Here is an 8,865-nt window from a genome sequence, read left to right as displayed (position 1 = left end):
CTCTATTATGTTTTTTTTTTTCCTTTTTTTCTGTTATTCTCTCAACATTGGAGATTACTGCTTTAAGGTTGTTTTCCCTCTTCTTTCCCATAGGATCTTTCATGGGAAGTATATTTCTGGGTGAGCTTCAGTATGTTTAATGTAAGCAGATGAATGCAGTCCCAGATTCTCACCATAATGCAGTTTAGAATCCACATCTTAAAGTGGATCATTGACAAACAGATGGCAGTTTCCCGTAGGAACAATATATTGTTTGGGGTATTCATTTCTAACCAAAGCGAATCGTAAACATTACCAGCAATATGCCATTAAAGTGAAGATAGAATAACTATAAACTACTAACAAAGACAGTTAATTTCCAAGTCCTAAGAAATGGATTTTAAGTGTATAGTTTATATCGATGATTATATAATGGATCTCTATTATAAAGTGAGCCTCCAGATAAAGAGTTATCTTTAATTGAGTCTAAACTTAATGTGCTATGTATGCGAACATCAGATCACACATTTGACAATTACAATTATAGTATTTTTGAGCTAAAAGCAAACATAGAGCTCATTTGGTTCAACAATGTACTCATTGGTCTTTATTTTACTGAGGAAGAAATGAATTCTACTTTTCATTTTAGTGCAGAAAAGGAGTTAGAGAAATTGTTTAAATGTCTCATGTCTCTTAGAAAACTAAATCATGGTTTTTTTCAACCTATTCATGAAAATAATAGTTTCTCTAGGACGTGTATTAGTCCCTGAAATACAGCCGTAGGCAAGTCAAGCAAACTGTTGAAATTCCCGAATAATACAGCTAAGTATAATTATTTGTTCTCGATACTCTTACTGTAATTATTACTTTTCACACCATACCTACCTGCAAATGCTCATATGACCTGAATTTTAGAATGCAAGGGGTCAGGAGTTTGTTCTTTTATTTAACCCTAGAGATAAAGGACCCATGACATAAGCTGAGCTAAGGGCTTTTCAACCTAAGTCACTCAGTAATTAGTACAGTTTGACTGCTACATCCTAATTCAAGTATGCCAATAGATGTCAAAACAATCACCTAAAAATGTTCTGGGAAACAAAACAAATCATAAATACATATAAATTTCTCAATTCTGAAAAGTCATTGTTTTGTTCACAAAATGAGCACTGATTGTCTTCAGACGAATTTATCTATGTAAGCATCTCTTCTGATGATCTATGGCACAACAACAACAAAAACACATTATTGTAATGTGGATGTTTCTAGCTATAGTCTAAAACTAATAAGTATGCTTTGGGGACAAGTGATGGGGAAAGCTGTGTTCTTCAAAGAATTCTAACTCACCATGCTTGTATAGAGATTAAAAGCAATATCCTATGAAGTAGCAACTGGTAAAACATGCTGCAGGCAGGAGATGGTCAACAAAAGCAGCTGCCTGATAGGCTGTGGGAGAGTCCTCCTGCGAATGTACATCATGTCTATTCTCTGAAGCCTTCAAAGGTTTTCTCTGTTGCATGATACTTGTTCTTCTTATTTTTACAAAAGGACAAAAAGTAGATTTTTGTCTCTGTTTTCAGAAGACTTGGGGACTTGAAATCACTGTATTTCTCAAGGAATGTTACTTGGAAGGACTAATGGTGGCTGAAAAATAAAGATAAGTCACAGGACACTTATAACAATAAGTTTCAAACCAAAATGAGTGCCTCTATGTAAATTAAAAAGCTCTTCCTTACAACAAAATGAGAATAGAATGGCAACTTATGTAGATGAAATGATGGCACTAAAAAATTCTCAATGGTTACTAAAGCTAGAGGATGAAAATTTGAAGTATTTCCCCTCATCACCAATATTGTGACAAACCAATATCATATGTCTTCTGATACAATGCACTGAGAAGGACACAGCATCCTTTCAGTGATGTTACTGCCTAAATGCTGCATAGCCTGAATCTAATCATAAGGGAAGTAGACAAACCAAAGTGAGAGACAATCCACAAAATAACAGGCCTGTGCTTTTGAAAGATATCAAGGACAAGAAACACAGAGAAAGAATGTAAAACTTTTCTTGATTAAAGAAGACTAAAAAGACAGAACAAGTAAAATGCATTTAATTTCTATTAGATTCTAGACTAGAGAAAAAGTTATAAAGAATATTATGGGATACTCAGTGAAATTTGTATGTGCACGGTAAATTAGATAGAATATTTTATAAATACCAAATTCCACAATTTTAATAAATATACTGAATAGACTGTGATTATGAAAGAGATTATATTCATTCTTTGAAATAATTACTAAATTTTTAAAGGTAAAGGAGCATGATGTCTCCCATTTATTCTCAAATAGTTCATTAAGAATGCATACATATAGCAAATAAGTGAGAGAAAGAGGGGCGTGTGGGGGGGTTGGGAGAGTGCGTGTATTTTTTCAGTTTCTCTGAAAATTTGAAATTACATACAAATTTAAAAGTAAATAAAAAACATGTGCCAAAATCAGTACCCTAAATTACCAACTGTCCTGATTTGGTAAGCCTTGAATTACCAGCTATCCATTTAACCCAGGAATAAGAGGTTTTGGAGGGTGCAAACTTTCATCACTATAATGAGGAAAGTTCCAGGCAAACCAGGGCAAGTTGGTCACCCTACCCCTCAAGATAATTTACATTAGACATGGAAGAGTTTCTTTGCTATTTTGTTTGAATGCTTAGTATTATATATGCATTTGTGGAAGCATAAAATCAATAGTATAAGTAGTACTGTTAAGATGAGAAAAGAAGATACAAATTGGCTTATTAAGAGTGCTGGAGTAGTAACTTATTAAATGAAGTCATGGAAATAGATATTTACTATGCACTTTCTTTTTAAAGAATGACCTTTGGCCTATAAATATCTAAATTCAATCATGAACACATACAATTAATATGCAAAATTTATTACTTGCACATAAAAAGATTGCCTCCTTATGAGGAAGATTATAGGAAACCAATTTCCCTCTTGCTTCTGTTTATGATCTAATGAGAGACTTCAAGTTACTTCAACTGAGATTACATTTTAGCATCCCATTCAAGGCACAGTACCATAGCTGGCATACATGATACACAGGTTCTAAAGAGAAAACAGATGAATAGTGTAATTGTATTTTCAAAACATTTTAAAGAGCTTTGATGCTTGAAAAGTCACTTCACTTTCTGCCAACATAATGCCAATTTTTCTTTGATCTTAAAAAAATTGTAGGTTTAAAGCAAGGTTCTCAGAGGTTAATATGTATTTCAGTTGAGAAAAATTTTTGAAGTATAGGCCAAAATTTCATCATATTACTACCATAAGTTAAGCTTAAAGCCCCTTACAAACATATGTTAAGCTAAATGTAAAAAAGAAATTCTAAAGGATTTTTCTGGAAGTGTGTCTCAGTATCTGCTCCGAAAATCTCCTGCAAAGGAAGTTAGCAAATAAGATATTGAGTTTCACAAGTATCTTCACACAAATTGTTTCTCCCTGTGGCCCACACTATACTTCTCAAAACTTGAAACAAAGCTTAAGGAAAAGTGTCCTTTCTTTCTCAAACTGTAGTTTGCTTTTCAGGGTGCAACACTGACTAGAGGAAAGTAATTTGGATTTGGAATCCTTAGATTTTTTTCTGAATCTTATTTTCACTAACTTGGTCTTAAGATGGAGAGCTGCCGTGACCCTCTGAGATTGTTTACACGCCTGTAAAATTATAATACACTAACAGTTGACTTACCCACCTCACAAAGAATGTTTTAAACATCCACCATAATAATGTATAAGAAAATGACCTGCATACTCTGGTTAAGGTCTTTTCAGATATTTGAATATCACCCAAATGGTGTCTTGATAGTGTTTTATGACAATTTCTGTTCCTTATGGTGTTTTCATTTCATCTGTCCTAGCTTCAGGAAACCGTATCTAAGAACAAAGATTAGATTGTGTGAGCAATTCACTGATGTAGCTATAAGGGGCAAACTGTGAGGTGAAAACCAACTGTTCCACAACAAGGAATGAACTGGAGACCTTCTGCTGAAGGTCCTGCATTTATTAAGGCAATTCCTATCAACAGAATCTCTCATGAGGGCAGCTCCGTCTCTGCTGACAGCAGCTCCAGGGTGGCTGCTCTGGCAGTAACAACTTTAGCAAAGACCCTCTACATAATTCCCATTGTTTGCTCCCCAGAGTTCCCAAAATGCAAAAATGACAAAGCTGAAGTTGTCCTACTCTGGACACCTTATGAGAAGGCAGGATTCCTTGGGAAAGACAATAATGCTGGGGAAAATAGAGGACAGAAAGAAAAGAAGAAAACCAAATATGAGATGGACTGACTCCATAAAAGAAGCCACAGGCATGATTCTGTAGGAGCTGAGCAGGGCTGTTGAGGACAGGACACTGTGGACAGTTATATGGCCACCAGGAGTCAGAGCCAACTCAGTGGCATGTAAAACATATACAGATGATGTTTCCTATTTTCTTTCATTATTGCATCAACCTTCAAACACATTTTTCATTACTCTATTATATTTTTATAACGATGAAATCCAAAACTGTCTAAGTCTTACACCCAATTTCTTCTTTTATCAATTATTTATGTATTACATAAACATTACATTTTTTAATTGTCTTATTTTTTGAGTAATGTTCTCATTAATATAGGTTTCCTTACTGATTAATCATTTTTTAAGTAGAATTTTATTATTTTTGGTGAACTGTGATATTTTTCAAGTCAATAACATTTACTAACCACCAACTACACCAACTAAGATAGATAATTTTAGCTTACTCAGTGCACAGCAGCCTAAAATGGTCAATTTAATAAATTTACTTACATTAACATAGTGTTCACATAAATTCATTGATGCAGATATTCCACAACTTTAGATAAGTTCCATAACCTTGACAGATTGATATTTTCCCAATGATCATGGGAAACAGAAAAGAACCAATTCAGACAATTAAACAGACATATGTCTCAGGACACAATAACTATTTCATACTCTTTTTTCCATTGACTATAACCCACTTGCACCAAGATGAAAGCTTATGTCTGATTACCTAAGAGAATTTGGCGGTGTTTTATTTGCGATGTTAGGTTAATATGATTTTTCTAAACTTCAGAATTCAATTCATCTTTTTTCTGTGGACAGCAATTTCATCCTTGAATTATAGAATATCTACAAAGGTGAAGGACATCATGTTTGTTTTGCATCAACTTAGGAGCAGGTTAGGTATATCAGGCTTATTTTATGAGATTCCCGATGATTAATCAGAAAATTTATTTACTACTATTAGTTATCAATTTTTTAAATATTTGATTAGTATCATTCTTTTGTTTATTTAATTTAGGGAATCTATATGGGTGAAGGACAAAGGAAAAATAAACTATATTAATATATAAAGTTTGAGGATTTTTTTAGAATTCCCAACTTTTTTATTTAGGATAAACTTGAAACTAACTGAATTATCCTTATTTCAAACTCCTAAATATCAGGAGCTATGATATTAACAGTAAGAATGAAGAAAATAAAGAGTATTTTCTCCTTCTTCTAGGGATGAGCCATGTCTTGGACTTTACTGAATTTTTTTTTACCTATAGGTTTTGGGCACAGAATTTCTACTCTTTGCTAATAAAATTAGTTATCAAAGTCTAGAGCAGATATTTTTAATTTTCTTGAATAAAAAAATGAGTTCTAGTTTTTAAATTTTCCCCTGAAATTCAAAACTCACTATAGATCAAATTTCTACAGTAGATCAGATGCTTAGAAAATTGATGTGGAATTACCATGATTGAATCAGGTCTAATGAGGAAGAGAACCCAGACCAAATAGTTCAATAGAGAACATTAATAAAGACCACTAGTCACAAAGAAATAAAAAGAGCTAGAAGATGATTGGGGAACAATGGAGACGCCCAGAGTTTTGTATCAACCCCCATAAGTCAGTGTCAGCCAAAAGTTATTCCAGAACCGTAGAGATGAAGAAGATGGTGCTACCAGAGGCCTGAGAATATAGAATATCCAGACAGAAGCTGGACCACAGGGGAGTAACCACTCACGGAAACAAGGTCCGTTTGAGAACTAGGATCATGGCAGGGATATGCTCAACAGAAATTATGACCACAAAGAGAAGGTCTGCCAGAGAGAGAAGGAATTATAGAGACTCAGTCTATGCTACAAATATTGCCCAAAGCCAAGACAGAAGGTAAAGAAGTAACCTAGCTGCTCTCTCATAGTCCTCCAATTTCCTAGTTTTGTCTCCCTTTAGCTATATATATCCAGAAAACAACTGGCAAAGGAGGTATAAAAAATCAAGTTTGCAGGGATCAGGGCCCTGAAACACAGCAGAAGAGTAACAAATGCATCTTTTCTCAGAGTGAAGTAGACGTGATGGGGGGGAATTTGGTGGAATATCCAGAACTTCGGACTAGGAAAGAAGTAAGAAACATAGGGTTGGAAAGTTCTATAGTGATTATAATAGTAACATCATAAAAAACAAGCATATTCACATTGTTAGTGTTTATTCTAAATGTTATAACAAAGAACAGAAATCTCAGAAATGTTTTAAAATATCTATGAGCTCTTGATTCAGAGCTCTTGAAATCTTGCTTGTGAATTTTTTTTTTTTTTGGTGATAGCAACCACTTATTGAAAGCTTAATATCTGCCAGGCACAGTACTTTACATGAATTTTCTCATTTAATCCTCACAAGAGCTCTATAAAATAGGTATGATTATCTTAATTTTGCAAGTGAAGGAACGAAGACTAAAAGAAGTTAAACAATTGTCTGAGGTCGTAGTGGTGGTAAGTGGGAGAGTCCCTATTCAAACTCATGTTTCCTGATCTCTAAACCCTGTCATTGATCACTATGTAATTCTGCTCCAGTGAGTGCTGGCCGAATGAGGCATCATTATGTGTTATTTATAATCACCTTTCTGGAGCAGATGGCTCTCTCCCACTTCCACAAAGCTGGCTCAATATAATGATGGTTAAAATTAAATTGGCGTTTTTTTTTATATGACCAATGATTTTTTAAAGGCTATCTGTACATTTTTTATCATCTTTTTAATCACCTGTAACTACTACTTGTTCTTCTGTAAGATGGCTAAGGGGATAGGTACATTGAGACAGGGAAGGAAACATTCATCTACAGGCAGACTTAGCAAGTCTTCTTTTCACTCAAGACAACATCACAGATCACCTTAACCAGGACCTTGCCGATTTTGCTTTGTCAGCCTTTAAGTGGAAAAGCTTTTGGAGGTCAACATTAGGACACACTGCTACCTTCTGCAGGCTAAAGGAAGATTATTTGATGATCATGTCCTCATCCTGCCCATTGGACACTAGTAGTCAGTGGTATAGCTTTCAGGAGAGACAGCAGAAAAGGTGGAGAAGTATGAGACTACACTGAAGCTGTTCTCTAAGAAATGAAGGAAATCGTGTGTTCTGTTTTAGAGAAACTAGAAGAGCCGACAACTTCAGCTCCTGGTCATTCCTGTGTGACTCAGTTTCTGCAGTACTGACGACATTAAAGATGCCATCATTACCCAGGCACAAGACAACAGACAGAGCTGTTGGAAATCCCAAAGCACTCTGCCATTGAGTGGATTGCACAACCAGAAGTAGCATATTTTTATGGTGAACTTGACAGAGGAGAAAAGCTTTTCCACAGAATTAGAAAGAATTTTCTTTTGCAGTTTGGAAGGTACTGGCCAGTAGAGCCATCCTTAATTTTCATTAGTGGCAGCAGTGGCAGCTCAGCAAGGAAAAAGAGTAGACCCTGGAGAGACTTTGAGCTTTTTTTCAATCTGGAAGGGAAAGTCACTTTATGAACTTCACAGAAAGTGGTAGCAGCCTATTTGAAACTACAGTCTTCCATGGGAACTGTTTCCCTGGCTCTTTTTCATGCATTCCCATGGAACCTACTCGCAGCAAGAGGCCTAAGATTGATCTTTTGGAAGAAGTTACAATCTAGAATGAAAATCCTAGTTAAAAGCATTTGTCATCCAGCTCCAAGTACAGCTTGTATTTATCAACAATTTCAAAAACATCTAAACTATCTAATAAAATCCAAATAATTTCCCATAAAAAAATAATGTGTGATGGGTAGAGGATAACATGAATTCTGATATTTTTACTTTAGACTAAATTAGACAGATATTTGGTTGAATATTTAAACCTAAAGTTCTTAATTAATTAATTATTAATTTCTGATAAACTATGTAGTGTATATGTGTTGTGTGGGTGTGTGTGTGTGTGTGTGCGTTTAGTAGAAAAAGATGTAGCACGCTATTCCGGAACTCTTTCTCAAAATTGCATAAGCCAACGGCATTTTAGAAACTCGTTTTTAATGAGTATCAATAATAAATAATAAAACAAAGAATAATAAAGTATATACTATATACTAATAAAATTTAGTCCTTATATATTCCTATATAATGCTACCCAGGTTACTGGACATGTTTCACAAAGGAATGTACCTCAAAAAAATAGTAAAAAGTGGAGTATCTTTCTTCAGTTGCATCCATTGGGCACCATGAAAATATATTTTCTATTTATGGAGCTAGAATGGCATTGGGTAAAGGGCACTCGTTAGGAATTCAGGTGTCTCACCTGTCCTCCATCTTTACTCTATAACCTTGAACGTGTCACTTTGCCTCATTTCTTAGCAGCTATTTATTCATAGTGTGAGGCAATTACTTCCTGCTTTTTCTACCTCAAATACATGTGAGGTAGAAAAATGTAAAATACGATACTTGATGTTAATGCACTTTGAGAACTCTTTAGAAATTTAAGTTACCATAAACATTCTTCTGAGTTAGTGTGTGCTAGTCTAGTTATACATACACATACACTATAAATGCTTCGATACACACACACACAC

At 34.7% G+C, this 8,865-nt stretch overlaps 1 pseudogene; it reads left to right on the top strand.

Annotated features, from left to right (window-relative positions):
* Positions 1-7,082: 7,082 nt before the first annotated feature.
* LOC107196707 lies at positions 7,083-7,722 on the top strand (annotated as a pseudogene).
* Positions 7,723-8,865: the final 1,143 nt, after the last annotated feature.

This window comes from Pteropus alecto, unplaced genomic scaffold, assembly GCF_000325575.1.
Source record: "Pteropus alecto unplaced genomic scaffold, ASM32557v1 scaffold79, whole genome shotgun sequence".
NCBI lineage: Eukaryota > Metazoa > Chordata > Mammalia > Chiroptera > Pteropodidae > Pteropus > Pteropus alecto.
The sequence above is the reverse complement of the archived record's forward strand: the minus strand, read 5'-3'. Positions and strand labels throughout refer to the sequence as shown.